This window comes from Bos taurus, chromosome 5, assembly GCF_002263795.3.
Source record: "Bos taurus isolate L1 Dominette 01449 registration number 42190680 breed Hereford chromosome 5, ARS-UCD2.0, whole genome shotgun sequence".
NCBI lineage: Eukaryota > Metazoa > Chordata > Mammalia > Artiodactyla > Bovidae > Bos > Bos taurus.
Genome location: NC_037332.1, coordinates 20,119,906 through 20,138,946, shown reverse-complemented (window position 1 = coordinate 20,138,946; position 19,041 = coordinate 20,119,906). Strand labels below are relative to the sequence as shown.

The following is a 19,041-nucleotide window of genomic DNA, read 5'->3' as shown; positions in this document are numbered from 1 at the left end:
ATGAATGACTTGTAATTGCTTGATGTGTATCCCTTCCCTGATTTATGTATGTTTCATCAGAAATCATCAGTGCCTTAAGCTCAAGGGCTGAGTAATGTGAGAAACTGCCATATCAGAATGAATTGCAGAGCTCAATCTCAGTTGGGAGGTTATTTCACCACTCTTCAAATACATCTTTCTCTAAGCTACCATCTACTCCATCTATGCAAATCATTAGCTAAATTTTGAGACAAATCATTAAAATTTCCTGGCAATTGCTTATTTTAGAATTTCCAAACTTTTTTTTTTTATTTCTTTAATACCTCACAGCATTAAATATAAAACAAGCTGAAGTATCCTCTCTCATTTATTTCTAGAATGGTGTAACACTCCCTTCTAATGACCCCTAAATTATAACAACATGCTACTTATATAAATAAAGCCATTTTCAAAACTTAAAAAGCTATCAGCTCCATGCAGGAAAAAAAAAGGCAGCATTTTAATAGCAATGCATGCTCATACTAGCTAGAAAGTCTAGTACTACACCGAATTTTCCAGGCCACTTGGAGGTGAAAAGAAAGGCATTATGAGATAATATTGCCCATGTGAAATGGCTTACATGACCGGAAAATATAATTATGTACTCTATTTTGAGGGTCTTAAAGGTATTTTTTAAAGGGTATTTAAAAATAACACCAACAGGTCTCTCCCTGAAATGAATTAGTCATGATCGTATCAGGAGGCAAGCTGTCTTTGAACCTTATGAACATAACTTGTGCAAATATAACATAAAAACAAAGGCAGGAGAAGGAATTAATCAAATTTTAGGCAGGAAAAAATGAAGAGCTATGTTCCAAATATGTAGCCTCCTGCAATACGGACTATTTTGTACATGTTATTGCAAAAGCCATTAATGTTATGGTATGTCCTGGAATTTACATGTCAGATAATAAACACCCAAGTTGGAACTGGAAATAACGATACATCATGAAATCATCATGATATGACACTAAAACATTAGTGGATACATCATGAAATAATCACAATTTGCACTGAATCTCTCATGTTGCAAAGGATTTGGCAAAACATGACTCAGTATAACGCTGTTTCTCAGGGGGACCTTGGGAAAACAACTGGAGTGAGCAACAGAGAAAGGGTTACAACATTCATTTCTATGCATGTGGAGTGTCTCAGGATCATAATTAAAATCTCACATTTTTCTGGTTTTTAGTCAGCAACTTTGCACTCATCTAATATAAAACATCAGTGGAAAAATTTCACCCATGTTCATAAAAAGCAAATCTTGACGTACTTGAAGAACTCAAGCACAGTATATTAGCACAGGCGTGTTTCAAAAATAACCACTGAACCATTCCCATTACTGGGAAGACTGCTGCACTCTATAATTATGTTTGACAGTTTAGGGTTTTTTTTCAGCTCTTTCCTCCTCCAAATTATCTGAATTTGAGTGAAAGCTAGAAGGCTATCTTGAAAGTTGATGGAAAAAAAATATGAATGTGCTCTTCTAAGGTATCAAACCTGATGTGGCAAAAGCATGGGGCTCTGGTAAATATGAAAAATAATGTCATAAGCAAAGAAATATTGCTTGAAGTAGTAAATAAGCCTTTAGTAAATAAGACCTCCCCATTGACACGGATGTTCTCAACTTAAAGTTATTTATTTAACCAATGCCTGTTATCTCCCCCAAATATTCATTCAACCAATCTTTGGGAAATTGTTGTGTATGAGCACTATATGCAAAGAACTAAAGATAAAGTCTCTTGTACTTGAAATGGCCCTTCTACTGTAGAGACTGATATATAGTACTTAATAAAATATAGCATCACATTATTCATCAAAATTTTTAAAAATTTGGTGAAATAATCATAATTGCTTATAACACAATTCTCCAAATTATGTTCATATATGTTCTTCTTGTATTCAGTGAGTCTCTAGTGAGTTAAATTTTAATGACTTTTAGTTTAAGAACACTATTACCTATTTATTCATCTGCTGATATTTGATAAAATTTCTGCCTTACATATGCCCTTGGCTCTTGGAGAATACTATCTCTGTTGTAGAAACAAAAATTTTATAACTTTAAAATACCATTCCCATTATTATTCCTTACCCGTAGGTAGAGACAATGAGGAATAGAGGTATTAACACAATATATAGGAAGCAGAGAGTACTGAGAAGGGAATATACAAGCATGTCACAAACTAAAACACGTGCACTTCATCTCCTAGCATATTTGCTGAGAATCAAATAGAGACATTCACAACGTCAAGCAATATCACATGTATGAATGAAATTTACATTCTGCAAATGAAAATATTTCATTTTCATTTAGACGTCAGGGTCCACATTTTGGATCAAGTTGTAATGTTTCTGTCTAGATACTTCATTCAGAGAAGGCAATGGCACCCTACTCCAGTACTCTTGCCTGGAAAATCCCATCGATGGAGGAGCCTGGTAGGCTGCAGTCTATGGGGTCGCTGAGAGTCGTACACGACTGAGCGACTTCACTTTCACTTTTCACTTTCATGCATTGGAGAAGGAAATGGCAACCCACTCCAGTGTTCTTGCCTGGAGAATCCCAGGGACGGGGGTGCCTGGTGGGCTGACTTCTATAGGGTCACACAGAGTCGGACATGTCTGAAGTGACTTAGCAGCAGCAGATACTTCATTAAAGATTAAAAATATGTTTTGAAACTGTGCTTGTCCTTTCCTCATGTGTCTATAGAGTTTATTATTCCAGTCATAACACTGCAAAGACTTCTGAATTCTCTATCACATGTATTTTGGGTATGTGGGGACAGATTTATTTCCTACAGCTTAATTTTTGTCAGTTCAGTTTTTTCCCTATATTTTTTAAATTTGTTTTTTACTTTTATTTAAAAAGTCATTAAATATACATTAAAAATTTGGAGATCAAATAATTTCCTAATATTTTTAATGTTTTGGGTGAAGTAAAGATAAAACAGAGGAACCAGAGATCAAATTGCCAACATACATTGGATCATCGGAAAAGCAAGAGAGTTCCAGAAAAACATCTATTTCTGCTTTATTGACTATGCCAAAGCCTTTGACTGTGTGGATCACAAGAAACTGTGGAAAATTCTGAAACAGATGGGAATACCAGACCACCTGACCTGCCTCTTGAGAAATCTGTATGCAGGTCAGGAAGCAACAGTTAGAACTGGACATGGAACAACAGACTGGTTCCAAATAGGAAAAGGAGTTTGTCAAGGCTGTATATTGTCACCCTGCTTATTTAACTTCTATGCAGAGTACATCATAAGAAATGCTGGACTGGAAGAAGCACAAGCTGGAATCAAGATTGCCAGGAGAAATATCAATAACCTCAGATATGCAGATGACACCACCCTTATGGCAGAAAGTGAAGAGGAACTAAAAAGCCTCTTGATGAAAGTGAAAGAGAAGAGTGAAAAAGTTGGCTTAAAGCTCAACATTCAGAAAACGAAGATCATGGCATCTGGTCCCATCACTTCATGGGAAATAGATGGGGAAACAGTGGAAACAGTGTCAGACTTTATTTTTTTGGACTCCAAAATCACTGCAGATGGTGAGTGCAGCCATGAAATTAAAAAATGCTTACTCCTTAGAAGGAAAGTTATGACCAACCTAGATAGCATATTCAAAAGCAGAGACATTACTTTGCCAACAAAGGTCCATCTAGTCAAGGCTATGGTTTTTCCAGTGGTCATATATGGACGTGAGAGTTGGACTGTGAAGAAAGCTGAACGCCGAAGAATTGATGCTTTTGAACTGTGGTGTTGGAGAAGACTCCTGAGAGTCCCTTGGACTGCAAGGAGGTCCAACCAGTCCATTCTAAAGGAGATCAGCCCTGGGTGTTCTTTGGAAGGAATGATGCTAAAGCTGAAACTCCAGTACTTTGACCACCTCATGCAAAGAGTTGACTCATTGGAAAATACTCTGATGCTGGGAGGGATTGGGGGCAGGAGGAGACGGGGACGTCAGAGGATGAAATGGCTGGATGGCATCACCGACTCAATGGTGGTGAGTTTGAGTGAACTCCGGGAGTTGGTGATGGACAGGGAGGCCTGGCGTGCTGCAATTTATGGGTCGCAAAGAGTCGGACATGACTGAGCGACTGAACTGAACTGACAGAAAAAACAATATGTACCTATTAGCCTGTAATGATAACAGTTATAATTTACTGAGCACTTAACTCCACAATGCTCCTTCCCATGTCTGATGTTTCCTTCCTGTGATGGTGGCTGAATGAATATAACTTTGAGTCTCTCTCTGAGTGTTTCTCTCACTGTTTCCCTAGGAAGACGGTATGGGGGGGGGGGGGCAGTCACATTTGAGACTGTAAATTTGGGAGGAATAATTGACATACCCAGCTCAACCCCTTTCTCTGAGGCCTGAGCACATGACCATCCTGCTGAGAGCATGTGACTGCAGTGAGGGCTGCATGTGGCTGGATGGATAAATCGGCCTCAAATCTGGAGTTCGGTTAAAGAGTTTAGTTCACATATGCCTTCTAGCCTGGGCTTTATAATTAACATAGAAGCTATTTTGACCTCTATCATATTTTTATTTACTTGATTTTCTTAGCCACGACACCAAATATGAGGTTGCTGAGTCCACAACTAAATAATACCCCTCTTCTCTGGCTGGATTCAAAGCAAGTTGAGAACCCCATGCCAGTCACAGAGCCAAGTGTGTTACACATACAATCCCTGTTTATTCCTCACAACAGCATGATAATGACTGCTCCCATTTTGAAAAGGAGGAAACTCAAGTTAGGACAAGTTAACACAATTATCCAAGACTGCAGTGATGGAGCTGGCCTGCACGCCCAGCTTCAACTCTGGGGCTGTAAACCTAACCATATGCTATATGACTATACTGAAACTCCCACTAGAATAAAATTAGTAGAACCAAAGAATGAATCAACATGCAACTGTCTATCCAGAGTCAGGCATCACAAAATAATAGATGGCATTATTAAAGAGGACACCATCAGAAGCAAGCAGTGATTGCAAGGAGAATGACTGACCACTACTTTGATTATAGTAGTCAACAACTTGTCCTGCCTTTGGGTTAAAAGTCAGAATTCTGGCTATTTTCCCAAGATCTAAAAAACAGCAAGTTCAAAATGTCACCTGTTTTGTCAGCCCTAAAGCACAGTCCAGATAGAAGGCAGAAATAAAATAACCTGTAAGGCATTTCAGCCAGGTGAGCGACAGGGCTTAAATCTGCACATCATTTCATCCACGAGTTCTCTTGTCTATTTCTTTTTTTTTTTTTTTCCCTTTATTTTTTTTAATTTTATTTTATTTTTAAACTTTACATAATTGTATTAGTTTTGCCAAATATCAAAATGAATCCATCACAGGTATACATGTGCTCCCCATCCTGAACCCTCCTCCCTCCTCCCTCCCCATACCATCCCTCTGGGTCGTCCCAGTGCACTAGCCCCAAGCATCCAGTATCGTGCATCGAACCTGGACTGGCATCTCGTTTCATACATGATATTTTACATGTTTCAATGCCATTCTCCCAAATCTTCCCACCCTCTCCCTCTCCCACAGAGTCCGTAAGACTGTTCCATACATCAGTGTCTCTTTTGCTGTCTCGTACACAGGGTTATTGTTATCATCTTTCTAAATTCCATATATATGCGTTAGTATACTGTATTGGTGTTTTTCCTTCTGGCTTACTTCACTCTGTATAATAGGCTCCAGTTTCATCCACCTCATTAGAACTGATTCAAATGTATTCTTTTTAATGGCTGAGTAATACTCCATTGTGTATATGTACCACAGCTTTCTTATCCATTCATCTGCTGATGGACATCTAGGTTGCTTCCATGTCCTGGCTATTATAAACAGTGCTGCGATGAACATTGGGGTACACGTGCAATCACATAAGAACATCAGACCTGGAACCAGGGAGGCTGAATATTCTTGTAGTCCATTCTCTGCCAGAATGGCAAAACACTAGCATAGCCACTTTAAGCAAACAAAAACACATTTGGCAAAGACTTATGAATTTGAATTACTTTAATTTTCAAAATAACTTGATACCATTTTACTTCTCTTCTTTCCTTTCCACCTGCTTATTTATATCCGATACTCTAGAATATTCTTTCCCCAATTAACTACCTTATTAGAAAGAAAAACCAAGAACTTCCTTTTTTTACCACCATCTTTTCTTTGTCATTTCTCAATAAATTGTGGTCATCCTAAATAACATAAATAAGAAAAGGAGTCCCTTTGATGCTGATGGAGTCTCAGTTTACCCAAAATCACTCTCGTTTATTTTCTTTTTTCTCTTTGGCTGATTTGTTATAGATGATTAAACTAAATTTGTAAGCCTTAGAAGTAAGGGGGAGCTGAACTGGAACAGACAAAAAAAAAATTCATAAGTGTGTGTAATTTGCCATAGGAAATGATGCATGGTTAAAGATGATTAAAATAGTCACAAGGAAACTGGCACAACAGTAGCTAATACTGTTAAAATAACTACATAGTAATATGTAGCTCTTGTTGAAAGCTAAAACTATTCCTGGAAAATGTATTTTTCATCCAGTATCCTTAGATTCAAAAGCTTTTATAGTGGGATTTTATTTATTTATTTAAAATGGGTTAAGTTCATCATCAAATGTTTTGAATATTTCATATAGATTAAATGATGTCCCTGGGTTTTTTCTAAAAGAAGGTTTGTCAACTTTTAAAAAGTCTATTTCACAGCAAAGAGTAACTAGAATAAAATATTCTCTTGAGAAGGTATCAACAATTATTCCAAATAGCATTTTATAAAAAAAACAAAATTGTCGGACACGACTGAGTGACTTCACTTCCGCTTTTCACTTTCATGCATTGGAGAAGGAAATGGCAACCCACTCCAGTGTTCTTGCCTGGAGAATCCCAGGGGCGGGGGAGCCTGGTGGGCTGCCGTCTGTGGGGTCGCACAGAGTCGGACACGACTGAAGCGACTTAGCAGCAGCAGCAGCAGCAGGAAAGAAGGGAATAAAACATCAATCTCATTATAATGTCCAAGAATACAGTCGCTTAGTCGTGTCCAACTCCTGGCAACCCCATGGACCATAGCCACCAGGCTCCTCCATCCATGGGATTTCCCAGGCAAGAATACTGGAGTGGGTTGCCATTGCCTTCTCCAGAGGATCTTCCCGACCCAGGGATCAAACCTGGGTCTTCTGCATTGTAGGTAGATTCTTTTATCGTATAAGCTACCAGGGAAGCCCTAAGACTATTATTTATTGATATATATTATAAAATCTAGTCTTCCACTAAAGTGTGAACTCAATTAACATATTGGGTCAAGTGGTTTACAAATCTTTATTTCATGTTTAAAATTAGTTGCACATCACTTTATTTTATAAGTGATGTCTTAGGCTGGTTTCCCTGGGAAACAGATATTGAGACTCTCAGACAGTCATATGCCTATAGGAGTTCACTGGAGAGGACTGAGGAACAAGACCTGTAAGCGAGTTAGGGAAGCGGGGTTAGGCAGAGTGTTAGTCATATGTATGACCCACAATACAGTTGCCACAGAGACTTCAGCCATTCTCCCTGAGAACTCTGGCAATAGGATGATCCTTCGGAGATGTTTCACAAGGAGACAGGGGGTTGAGTTTCTATAGTCACCCTTCCCTGTTCATTTCTACACTGAACAATCCTTGGAGGCAAACACCACTTGTTCAAGACAGTTCCTTTCGGCTGAGGGCAGTTCTCAGAGAGGGTCTCAGTAACCAATACTCCAAGCTGCTGAGAGAATAAATGCCTTGCCACTGAAGGGAGATCCAGGCAAAGCACTACACGATCTATACCATCAGAGAATGACTAAAAAAAGAGATGGGTAATTTGATTCATTTTAGAAATGCCACATTTCCAACCAAATCCGCACTGTATTGTGGATGGTAGCATAATACTATAGTTTTCAAATAGGTGTTCCTTATTTATTTAAAAAGTAACATAATATGTTGACATTTTTTATGCTTTTGTCTAGAATAATGCTCAGAGTCTTCAGTAGGGAATTTATAACATACGGACCGGATGTGGCTTTGTGCTACTATTTTATACTGAAAGCATTGTCCATTCACTTCACCAATGCTGCTGCTGCTGCTAAGTCACTTCAGTCGTGTCCGATTCTGTGTGACCCCACAGACGGCAGGCAGCCCACCAGGCTCCCCCGTCCCTGGGATTCTCCAGGCAAGAACACTGGAGTGGGTTGCCAGTCCCTTCTCCAATGCATGAAAGTGAAAAGTGAAAGTGAAGTCGCTCAGTCATGTCCGACTTTTAGCGATCCCATGGACTGCAGCCCACCAGGCTCCTCCGTCCATGGGAGTTTCCAGCCAAGAGTACTGGAGTGGGGTGCCATTGCCTTCTCTGTCACCAATGGTACATTTCAAAAATTTCTATTACTTCTATTGAGCACTTACTATGTGCCAGGATCATGACAGGAATGGGAGTAAGAGCAAGAAAAGACAGTTCTGTTTCCTGGAGCTCACTGGCTACTGAAACAGAATACAACTGAACAATACGACAAGTGCTCTGCTAGAGGTGTCGTAAGCCGCTATTGCTGGTAAGAACTATCTAAACCACACCAGACCTGTATTTACTCATGTAACCTTAGGTGAGGTATGCTAAGGCCAGGTGCAGACTCAGAAAGAAAACCAGCAAAGAGCTTTGTAGTTTTGCTATATGCATAGTTTTCAGGGGAGAACACAGCATGCCACTCAGGGCCGCTCAGGGAAAGGACCTGGATTCGTCACATGGCAGGAGGAAGAAAAGGAAAGAGCAGAGCAAGGCAGTTGTACTTAGGTCTGGGTAATCTGAATAACTCCAGAGAACTCTTGGAAATTGGGGTTGTCCTTGGTTGTCTGATACTTGGTCTTAGAGCAATGATGGTGTGTGTATAGTAGCTCAATAAGGAAGACGGCTGGGAATGTGGCCTTAGCCAGCTTTTCAAGAAGGCACACTGACTGGCATCTATAGGCCCTCAAAACTGGGTCAAGGCAGTATTTAAATATATATATATATATAATGGCATGATTTGGGATGAGGGAGATCTTGGGGATGACAGTTTCCCAGAAAGTAGTCTCACAGAAGCTGAGCTTTGAAGGGATGTTAGTGCACATCGTCATCGTGCGGGACAGGTTTATGATACTCATCATCTACTAGGAGACACAATAATGATGTAGACATTAGTTAAAATGTAACCTTTTAATTGTAAAGGAGTTTACGGATGTAAGATATTGGTATTATTGTTAAAACACTTGCTCTTTTATTTTGAAAGACTTCTGCAATTTTTCTACAAAATTAGTTGATGTGATCAGCTGTAATGTTTGACACTAATGACTGATAGAAAAGAACTAAAATGTATGAATAAGTATTCTGTTTCTCCATTGTTTATTTACCTAGGCAAAGAACTCTGTAACAATACTGATGTGAAATTAAAATGAAAATGAAAACTTTGTTGTTATTACATTACAGGAAAGATGGCCGGCCATTGATAAAACCATCAAAAATTAACAGGATCACCATTTCTTCCTGCCCCCTCACATAGCAAAACCCTAGTCATTATTCTGCATTCTCTATATCCACCAATAACATTTTCTTCCAAAATATTCAATTCTCTTTGTTTGTCTTTTCCTCTTGTTCTCTCTCTCTTTCTATTCCTCCTCTACTCCGTTTACTTCTATTGCCACATATTGATTTAACCTTCATAAAATCTGTCAAATTAAAACCCTTACCTTGGTTTTGCCCACCTGTGTCTCTATAATATAGATCCTATAAGCCTCCTAATCAGTTTCCTGCCTTACTCTGTCTACTCTAAAATCCATGCCATATGTGACCTGGATAAACATGTTAACTAACAGACTGCCACCTGCATTAACTTTCTAAGTCTAATCACATTTCAAAAAACTTAGATGGCTTCTATTTGAGGGATCTCCAAAGACAGTCCAATTTATTGGCATTAAGAAAGAAGCCATTAGAATGCCTACTTATTTTTGTCTGAGGACATTTAGAAATATTAAATGCAACTAATTTTAAATTCCATTATTCACAATATCCCAACATGATACTAAAAAACCTTGTGATAGGGTTCAGATGACACCTCATACCTGCATTTACTTCAGTACATTGCAGAGTACATGGGCATGTGTAGTATGCAGCTATTCTTTTCTCAATGACCAACAGCAGCATCTTTAAAACAGTCTGTAATGAGATTAATGGGGCTATGAAAATTACATACATAATACAACTGTTTGTTGGCTATTTCATGCCAGAGTATTTGAAAGAGGTACAGAACTTCCCTGGTAGTACAGTGGATGGAAGGCCTGCCTGCCAGTGCAGGCAGGCAATCCCTGATCTGAGAAGATTCCGCGTGCCACAGAAACTAAAGCCCATATACCACAACTACTGAGCCTGTGTGCTGCAGCTACAGAAGCCCACGTGGCTAGAGCCTGTGCTCCACAACAAAAGCAGCACAGTGAGAACTGCAACTAGAGAAAGCCCATGCACAGCAGTGAAGACCCACACAACCACAAATAAACAAATAAAAAAATACAAAGAAGGACAGCAAGAATACTTTAAAAAAAGAGGCACAAAATTTAAGGAATATACATATGTAGCTTTCTTTTATAAAAAAGACTCATCTCCAAATAGATTACTCCTCTTTGTGATGATGAACCATTTTCAGAAGTTGTTGTCCATTAGATATTGAAGGAATAAATATACTTAATACATCCCCCAAGGTAAAGTTTATGAATTAACAATGAGTAAGAAAGCAACTGCTGTTCAAAACAACTCAGACTATGTAGAGGGCGTTTTGAAAATGGATACTTGAAAACATCTGCCCATATATGATTTTCATTGCTAGAAAAAACTGTCCTATTTGCAAAAATTTAAACAGCAGAAAAATGATATTCTCATGTGTTAAAATGCATTCAAAATTCAAAATTGTATTAGGTTTAGAACTACTTATTTATATAATAAGAATAAAGTACCTTCTGAAGAACTGGGAAGAATAAATGGTTAGTATTATGAAAGACGTAAATTTACTTCCCAATTCAACAAAAATCTCTACAAAATTGATGAACAGAATTTAATATGATTATAATGATTTAAGAAGCCTAGAAAATGGTATGCTTTTCCACTGCAATCTAGATCACTTTGTGAGATTTTCAGCTTCAGCACTGATTAAAACTAAATAAAAGCAAATTTAACAGAAAGCCAGATTTTTTAATAACTCCAGAGAACTCTTGGAAATTGGGGTTGTCCTTGGTTGTCTGATAGTTGGTCTTAGAGCAATTACGGTGTGTACAGTAGTTCAATAAGGGAGACGGCTTGGGAATGTGGCCTTAATCAGCTTTTCAAGAAGGCAAACTGACTGGCATCTACAGGCCCTCAAAACTGGGTCAAGGCAGTATTAAAAAAAAAAAAAAATTACAGCATGATTTTGGGTGAGGGAGATCTTAGGGATGACAATTTCCCAGAAAGTCTCACATAAAAAGTTTCACATAAAAAGTCAGCTCAAGATTTTATAAGCAATGAAGAAAATTCATTCATATTGTTCTCACTTAGAACTACTTATTTATAGAATAAGAATAAAACACCTTCTGAAAAACTGGGAAGAATAAATAGTATTATGAAAGATGGAAATTTACTTCCCAATTCAACAAAAATTAAATAATATAATCAAGATTTAATGATGTTAATAAAATGTGAATAGTATTTTGGAGAGATAAAAATGGGTCATATATAACTAATAAATAAAATAAAACAATGCATAAAGTTATTTAAATACTGACCTTATGTAGTGACATATGTATATATCTATAGCTGCATGCTCAACTTTTTTTTTATTGATGAGGTTCAAAATTTAACAAATTTTAGGTTAAATTTTGGTTTCTCAATCTTTACACTACTGATATTTTGGGGCTCAGATGGTAAAGAATCCGACTTCAATGTAGAAGACCCAGGTTCGATCCCTGGGCCATGTTAGGAAGATTCCCTGGAGACGAGAATGGCAACTCACTCCAGTATTCTTGCTTGAAGAATCCCATGGACAGAGGAGTCTGGCAGGCCACAGTTCATAGGGTAGCTAAGAGTTGGACACCACTAAGAGACTAACACTTTCACTTCACTTAAAATCTTTGTTGTAGGGAGGGCATTATCTTTTGCCTATTAGGATGTTTAGCAGCATCCCTGATCTCTACCTACTAGGTAACTATAGCACATACTCATATAGTTATAATGCAAAATGTTTTCAGATATTGTCAAATATCTTCTGAAGGGCCAAGTTAAAAATCACCAGTCTATGGCATAAGCCCAACATTAGAGTCTTACACTATCTTAACCCAGCCTATATTTTTGATCTTATCCTCTAATATTTATATTTCTAACATTATCTTCTATAACTTTGCTCTCTCGTCATTCTCACCCCTTTACCATCCTTTATTAGCTACATCAGTCTTGCCCTTCATTATTTACCTCTATGTTTTGCTCATAGCTGGAGTGATTTTTCCCTGATTTCTTTATGGACATATCTTACTCATTCCTGAAAATCTGTCTTGAATCATGCCTCCTTTTTAGGATTCCTTTAAATCCTCATGTTAGAGTGAACCTGCTTTTGAGTACAAAATAGACGTCTATTTTAGTGTTTATTATAAGCTCTCTTGTGGGGCTTCCCTGGTAGCTTAGATGGTAAAGAATATGCCTGAAATGCAGGGGACCCAGGTTCGATCCCTGGGTCAGGAGGATCCCCTGGAGAAGGAAATGGCAACCCACTCCAGTATTCTTGCTTGGACAATTCCATGGACAGAGAAGCCTGGTGGGCTACAGTCCATGGGGTCACAGTCAGACAAGACTGAGCAACTAACATTTTCACTCTTGTTGTCTTTGGTATTCTCTCTTTGGTATTCTTCTTTCTTCTCAAACTCACTCTAGACTCTTGTAAAAATTGTGTACAAATTAAAATAATTCCTAATACTATTGGTAGTGTGATTATTCATTAATGAGAGACAGTGAGGGACTACAATGCGGACTTTGAGAAGACAATGACAGAACTCTGTGTATTTACATGAGACTGTATTCAAAATATATTGCTAACTGAAAAGTGTAACTCATAGAATACTACATATATTATGATTCCTTTGAGGGAAAAATACATAAATATTATGCTTATACATGCAGGAAAAATTTATGATAAGATACACAAGTAACTATAACAATGGTTCGTCCCTTCAGGGAAGTGAGAAGTGAGGACTTTTACTTCTAACATTATCTTTATGCAGAGTTTGGATTTTTTTATCATAAATATGAAATACTTTTAAAATTCAAAAAGTAATTACAAACTGATGTGCTGCAAGCTGCACTAAGATGCTAGATCAAAAAATAATTTAAAAGTTACAATTTTCAGTGTACTGTTTATGGTTTACTTGCACATTCTTGTAGAAATTTACTTCCTGGAAGACTAAATTCCTAAAGGGATGAAGTTAGCCCCTGCTGGGCATGATATGGTACCCATTTTTAAGGACTGTGACCTTTTTACACTGCCCTTCTCTCACACTTATCTTACCTGAGTCTTGTTGATTTGACAAAAGCTGTTTCTAGATCACTACTGGTCAATAATAGTACAGTCTCCTGGGTGAATATTTCTCTACAGATATCCAGAGAGATAAACTTAAATTCTTATCACAGAGAAGCAAGGATATTTCTTGGAAGCAAGGGTTAAAGTTTAACATTCAAGTTAAAAAGTTTGTTTTCTGGTTTTAGGCATAAGAAAAAAATTAATCAAGAAGATGGTCTGGCTTTTCTAAGGTCTTCTTAGTTACCTGAATTAGGTACCTCACCAGATCTATGAGATTATTAACCAAACCAAAAGGGCATTTAGAGTCCTCTGCTTCAACTTTTTAGAATAAAATAAAAGAAAAAGTAATGATTCAGCTATGTCTGCTACAGAGATGCAGCTAGTTCCCAGCTCTTATTTTTCCACGCCACGGCTAATTAAGTTGGTCAATGGTTCACAGTCTTGGTCACAAACTTCCCAACTGCCTGCTTCCTGTATTTGGGGTAGGAGAGATTACTGAGCTGCCTTTTAGGATTAGTAATGGAAATACTGAGTACTATGGCCCCAAAGAATCTTATATGAAAATTTCAAGGAGTACGGAAAAAAAAAAAAAATTAGGAGAACTTTCAAAGACATACATATTGAAAAGCTACATGAAAAACCCATTTCAGGAGCAAGAATATTTTTGCTGATTTTTACTGCAAATTGCCGCAGATAACAGAGTTGGACTAAAAAAAAAGCTGAGTGCTGAAGAATTGATGCTTTTGAACTGTGGTGTTGGAGAAGACTCTTGACAGTCCTTTGGACTGCAAGGAGATTCAACCAGTCCATCCTAAGGAAGTCATCCTGAATACTCATTGGAAGGACTGATACTGAAGCTGAAACATCAATACTTTGGCCACCTGAACCAAAGAACTGATTCATTGGAAAAGACCTGGATGCTGGGAAAGATTGAAGGTGGTAGGAGAAGGGGACGATGGAGGATGAGATGGTTGGATGGCATGACTGACTTGATGAACACGAATTTGAGCAAGCTCCAGGAGTTGGTAATGGACAGGGAAGCCTGGCGTGCTGCAGTCCATGGAGTTGCAAAGTGTCGGACATGACTGAGACACTGAACTGAACAAGGTAATTACATATGCTGAAAATAGTCTAATTCTGAGTCATTCACTGAAGATTAAAGAAAAAATGATAGTGAAAAAAAGTCTATTTTAACATCTTGTATAGAAATCCTCAAAGCAACATCCCAACTTTTCCTAGAGGAGTCCTTCTTTGTTCAGGATCATTTGATTGAAAAGCTGAGTTTTCTAAGTATCTGTTTTATTTCTTAGAGGAATCATGAATCTTTAACTTATTAAAAGATCACAAGCTTAAAACAAATAAAAGAGGTTATGAGATAAATTATTAAAGGAACATAGATATTTAGAGGACATGGTCATATTTTTATAAAAAAGTAAAATTGTGACTTAGAACATATGAACACAGAAATAAGTTGGAGGAATAAACAGAATGTGGAAGACAGGGCCAGGGAAATGTCTAGGAGGAGCCATTAGGAACACTGCAAAGCAGAATTCAGAGAGCACCTTGTTAGGAGTGAAAGAAGACCCTGATTCAAAAATCTTTCTTTTTAATTCAGCACAAAGACAAAAAGAAACTTTGAGACCAGATTAAGGTCCATGTTCCTATTAAGTCATTGCTGGGCATTTAGTACTTGGGTAATCAGTGTTTACTGCATTTAAGCAATACAGGCTGATAAAAGCAACGACCAATTGTTATTGGAAACAGCCTGGTATTCCAGGAATTTCCTGACCTAGAGGTCTCCCATCTTTTGACACTCTCTTCTCTTAACTGGAAAATATGGCATTTCTTCCACAGTGGAGATGGAAACAAGGAAAGTGGCTTTTCTTATCAGCTTCCCCTTCTTTCTTCTATTTAGGAAATAAAAACACTTGAAAAAAAATTTTAAGTGGAGGCCCTTTCACAGAGCTATGAATTCTAAGAAAGTAGAATGTTGTATTCAGAAAGAAATCTTGGTTCTCTTTGACTACCCTTGAAAGAATTAAGAAAATGACTATTTACTAATGACAGTGACTGCAGCCATGAAATTAAGATGCTTGCTCCTTGGAAGAAAAGCTATGACAAACCTAGACAGAGTATTGAAAAGCAGAGACAGCACTTTGCCAACAACGGTTAGTCTAGTCCAAGCTATGATTTTTCCAGCAGTCATGTATGGATGAGAGTTGTACCACAAAGGCCGAGGAATTGATGTTTCCAATTTGGTGCTAGAGAAGACTCTTGAGAGTCCCTTGGACAAACGGAGATCAAACCAGTCAATCCTAACAGAAATCAACCCTGAATATTCATGGCAAGGACTGATGCTGAAGCTGAAGCTCCAATATTTTACCCACTTGCTGTGAAAAGCCAACTCACTAGAAAAGACGCTGATGTTGGGAAAGACTGAAAGGAGAAGGGGGCAGCAGAGGATAAGATGGTTAGATAGCATCACGAACTAAATGGACATAAATTTGAGCAAAACGCAGGAGACAGTGGAGGACAGGGAAGCCTGGCGTGCTACAGTCTATAGGGTCTAAAAGAGTTGGACTTGTTACAATTTAGAGACTGATCAACAACAATTTCTATATCCCTACTAGCTGTAAGCCTGAGAGGGAGGTTAGGGAGGAAAATCTCTGCCTCTCTGTTTACTATTGTAGTTTCATAGTTTTAGAACATAGAAAATAAATACTTATTTGTGGAATGAATGGATAAGTATTTAGATACCGAAATGCTTATAGCATTCTGAAAGAGATGGGAATACCAGACCGCCCAACCGGCCTCTTGAGAAACCTGTATGCAGGTCAGGAAGCAACAGTTAGAACTGGATATGGAGCAACAGACTGGTTCCAAATAGGAAAAGGAGTATGTCAAGGTTGTATATTGTCACCCTGCTTATTTAACTTATATGCAGAGTACATCATGAGAAATGCTCATCTGGATGAAACACAAGCTGGAATCAAGATTGTCAGAGAAATAGCAATAACCTCAGATATGCAGATGACACCACCCTTATGGCAGAAAGTGAAGAAGAACTAAAGAGCCTCTTAATGAAAGTGAAAGAGGAGAGTGAAAAAGTTGGCTTAAAGCTCAACATTCAGAAAACTAAGATCATGGCATCTGGTCCCATCAGTTCATGGAAAATAGATGGGGAAACAGTGGAAACAGTGGCTGACTTTATTTTTCTGGGCTCAAAAATCACTGCAGATGGTGACTGCAGCCATGAAATTAAAAGACACTTACTCCTTGGAAGGAAAGTTATGACCAACCTAGACAGCATATTAAAAAGCAGAGACATTACTTTGACAACAAAGGTCCATCTAGTCAAGGCTATGGTTTTTCTAGTAGTCATGTATGGATGTGAGAGTTGGACTATAAAGAAAGCTGAGCACCGAAGAATTGATGCTTTTGAACTGTGGTGTTGGAGTAGACTCTTGAGAGTCCCTTGGACTGCAAGGAGGTCCAACCAGTCCATCCTAAAGGAGATCAGTCCTGGGTGGATTGGAAGGACTGATGCTGAAGCTGAAACTCCAACTTTGGCCACCTGATGTAAAGAGCTGACTCATTTGAAAAGACCCTGATGCTGGTTAAGATTGAGGGTAGGAGGAGAAGGGGATGATAGAGGATGAGATGGTTGGATGGCATCACTGACTCAATGGACGTGAGTTTGGGTAAACTCCAGGAGTTGGTGATGGACAGGGAGGCCTGGCATGCTCGGTTCATGGGATTGCAAAGAGTCAGACACAACTGAGCGACTGAACTGAACTGATGGTTATAGCAATTCTCAGAATGCTGGTAGCTATGTGGAAAGTAAAACCGTTGTCTTTGAAGATAAAACACTGGCTCATATTCAATACAAATACAATCCTAATGTAGATTTTGATTAAAGGAATAAGTTCAAGATCTTTAAGACTATGTGAAAAAAATCTAATCTTTTTGAAATGGTAAGTTGTTATACAGTCATTGGGGTTTGTACAATATATAGTATCAAATATAGCAAAATCCTCAAATTTATTCTGGATCAACAAAAATTGAGGATCTAGAATATGCAAGTTACCTATTGTATATTTGTCAAGGTTCAGAACAGAGGAACCAATCCACTAGCAGAGATATCAAGAGATTTAATATAGTGAAATGGCTTACATGATTGTGTGGGCTGGATACCCACACAATACCAAGATAAGGCTGAAATCTGAATCACATGCTCTTCAGCATGTGGCGGAGCTTCTATCCACAAGTGGAATTTCTTCTCTAGGGAAGCCTCAGTTCTGCTCTTAAGTCCTTTCAAATTTAGTGAATGAGAACCATATATTATTTACGATAATCTCTCTTTCATACATAAAATCATGAGCTTTAATCATATCTATAAAATACCTTCACAGAAATATATAGGTTGGTGTTTGGCTGAAAAATATGCATGACAGCCTAATGAAGTTAACACATAAAACTGATATGGTAATTTGTTTGCTGCTGCTGCTGCTAAGTCGCTTTAGTCATGTCCGACTCTGTGCGACCCCATAGACGGCAGCCCACCGGGGTCCCCTTTCCCTGGGATTCTCCAGGCAAGAACGCTGGAACGGGTTGCCATTTCCTTCTCCAGTGCATGAAAGGGAAAAGGGAAAGTAAAGTCGCTCAGTCACGTCTGACTCTTAGCGACCCCATGGACTACAGCCTACCATCCTCTGTCCATGGAATTTTCCAAGCAAGAGTACTGGAGTGGGTCGAAGCTCATTAAAAACATAATAATATATCTCCTGTTCATTACAGCACTATTTACAATAGCCAAGACATGGAAGCAACATAAATGTCCTCTGACAGTCGGATAAATAAAGGATATGATATACACACACACACCGGAGAAGGCAATGGCACCCCACTCCATACTCTTGCCTGGAAAATCCATGAATGGAGAGGCCTGGTAGGCTGCAGTCCATGGGGTCGCTAAGAGTTGGAGACGACTGAGCAACTTCACTTTCACTTTTCACTTTCATGCATTGGAGAAGGAAATGGCAACCCACTCCAGTGTTCTTGCCTGGAGAATCCCAGGGATGGTGGAGCCTGGTGGGCTGCCGTCTCTGGGGTTGCACAGAGTTGGACTTGACTAAAGTGACTTAGCAGCAGCAGGAGCAACACACGCACACAAAACCACACAATGGAATAGTATTCAGCCATAAAAAAGAAAGAAATGCTATTTGCAGCAACATGGATGGGCTGTGAAGTCACTCAGCTATGTTCGACTCTTTGCAACCCCATGGACTGTTGTGTGCCAGGCTCCTCTGTCCATGGGATTTTCCAGGGAAGAATACTAGAGTGGGTTGCCATTTCCTTCTTCAGGGAATCTTCCCAACCCAGGGATTAAACCCAATCTCACACATTGCAGGCAGACTCTTTACCATCTGAGCCAGCAGAGATTAT

General features: G+C 38.6%; 1 long non-coding RNA gene across 3 annotated transcripts in view; it reads right to left on the bottom strand.

Annotated features, from left to right (window-relative positions):
• Positions 1–19,041, bottom strand: part of LOC132345243 (uncharacterized) — a 131,667-nt gene that overhangs the window by 98,135 nt on the left and 14,491 nt on the right. Inside the window, exon 2 of one of the 3 annotated variants that reach the window (XR_009494463.1) lies at positions 10,127–10,220. The exons of the other annotated variants lie outside the window; for them this stretch is intronic. This is a non-coding gene — a long non-coding RNA (uncharacterized lncRNA). The remainder of the gene's footprint in view (positions 1–10,126; positions 10,221–19,041) is intronic. 3 annotated transcript variants of the gene reach the window in all.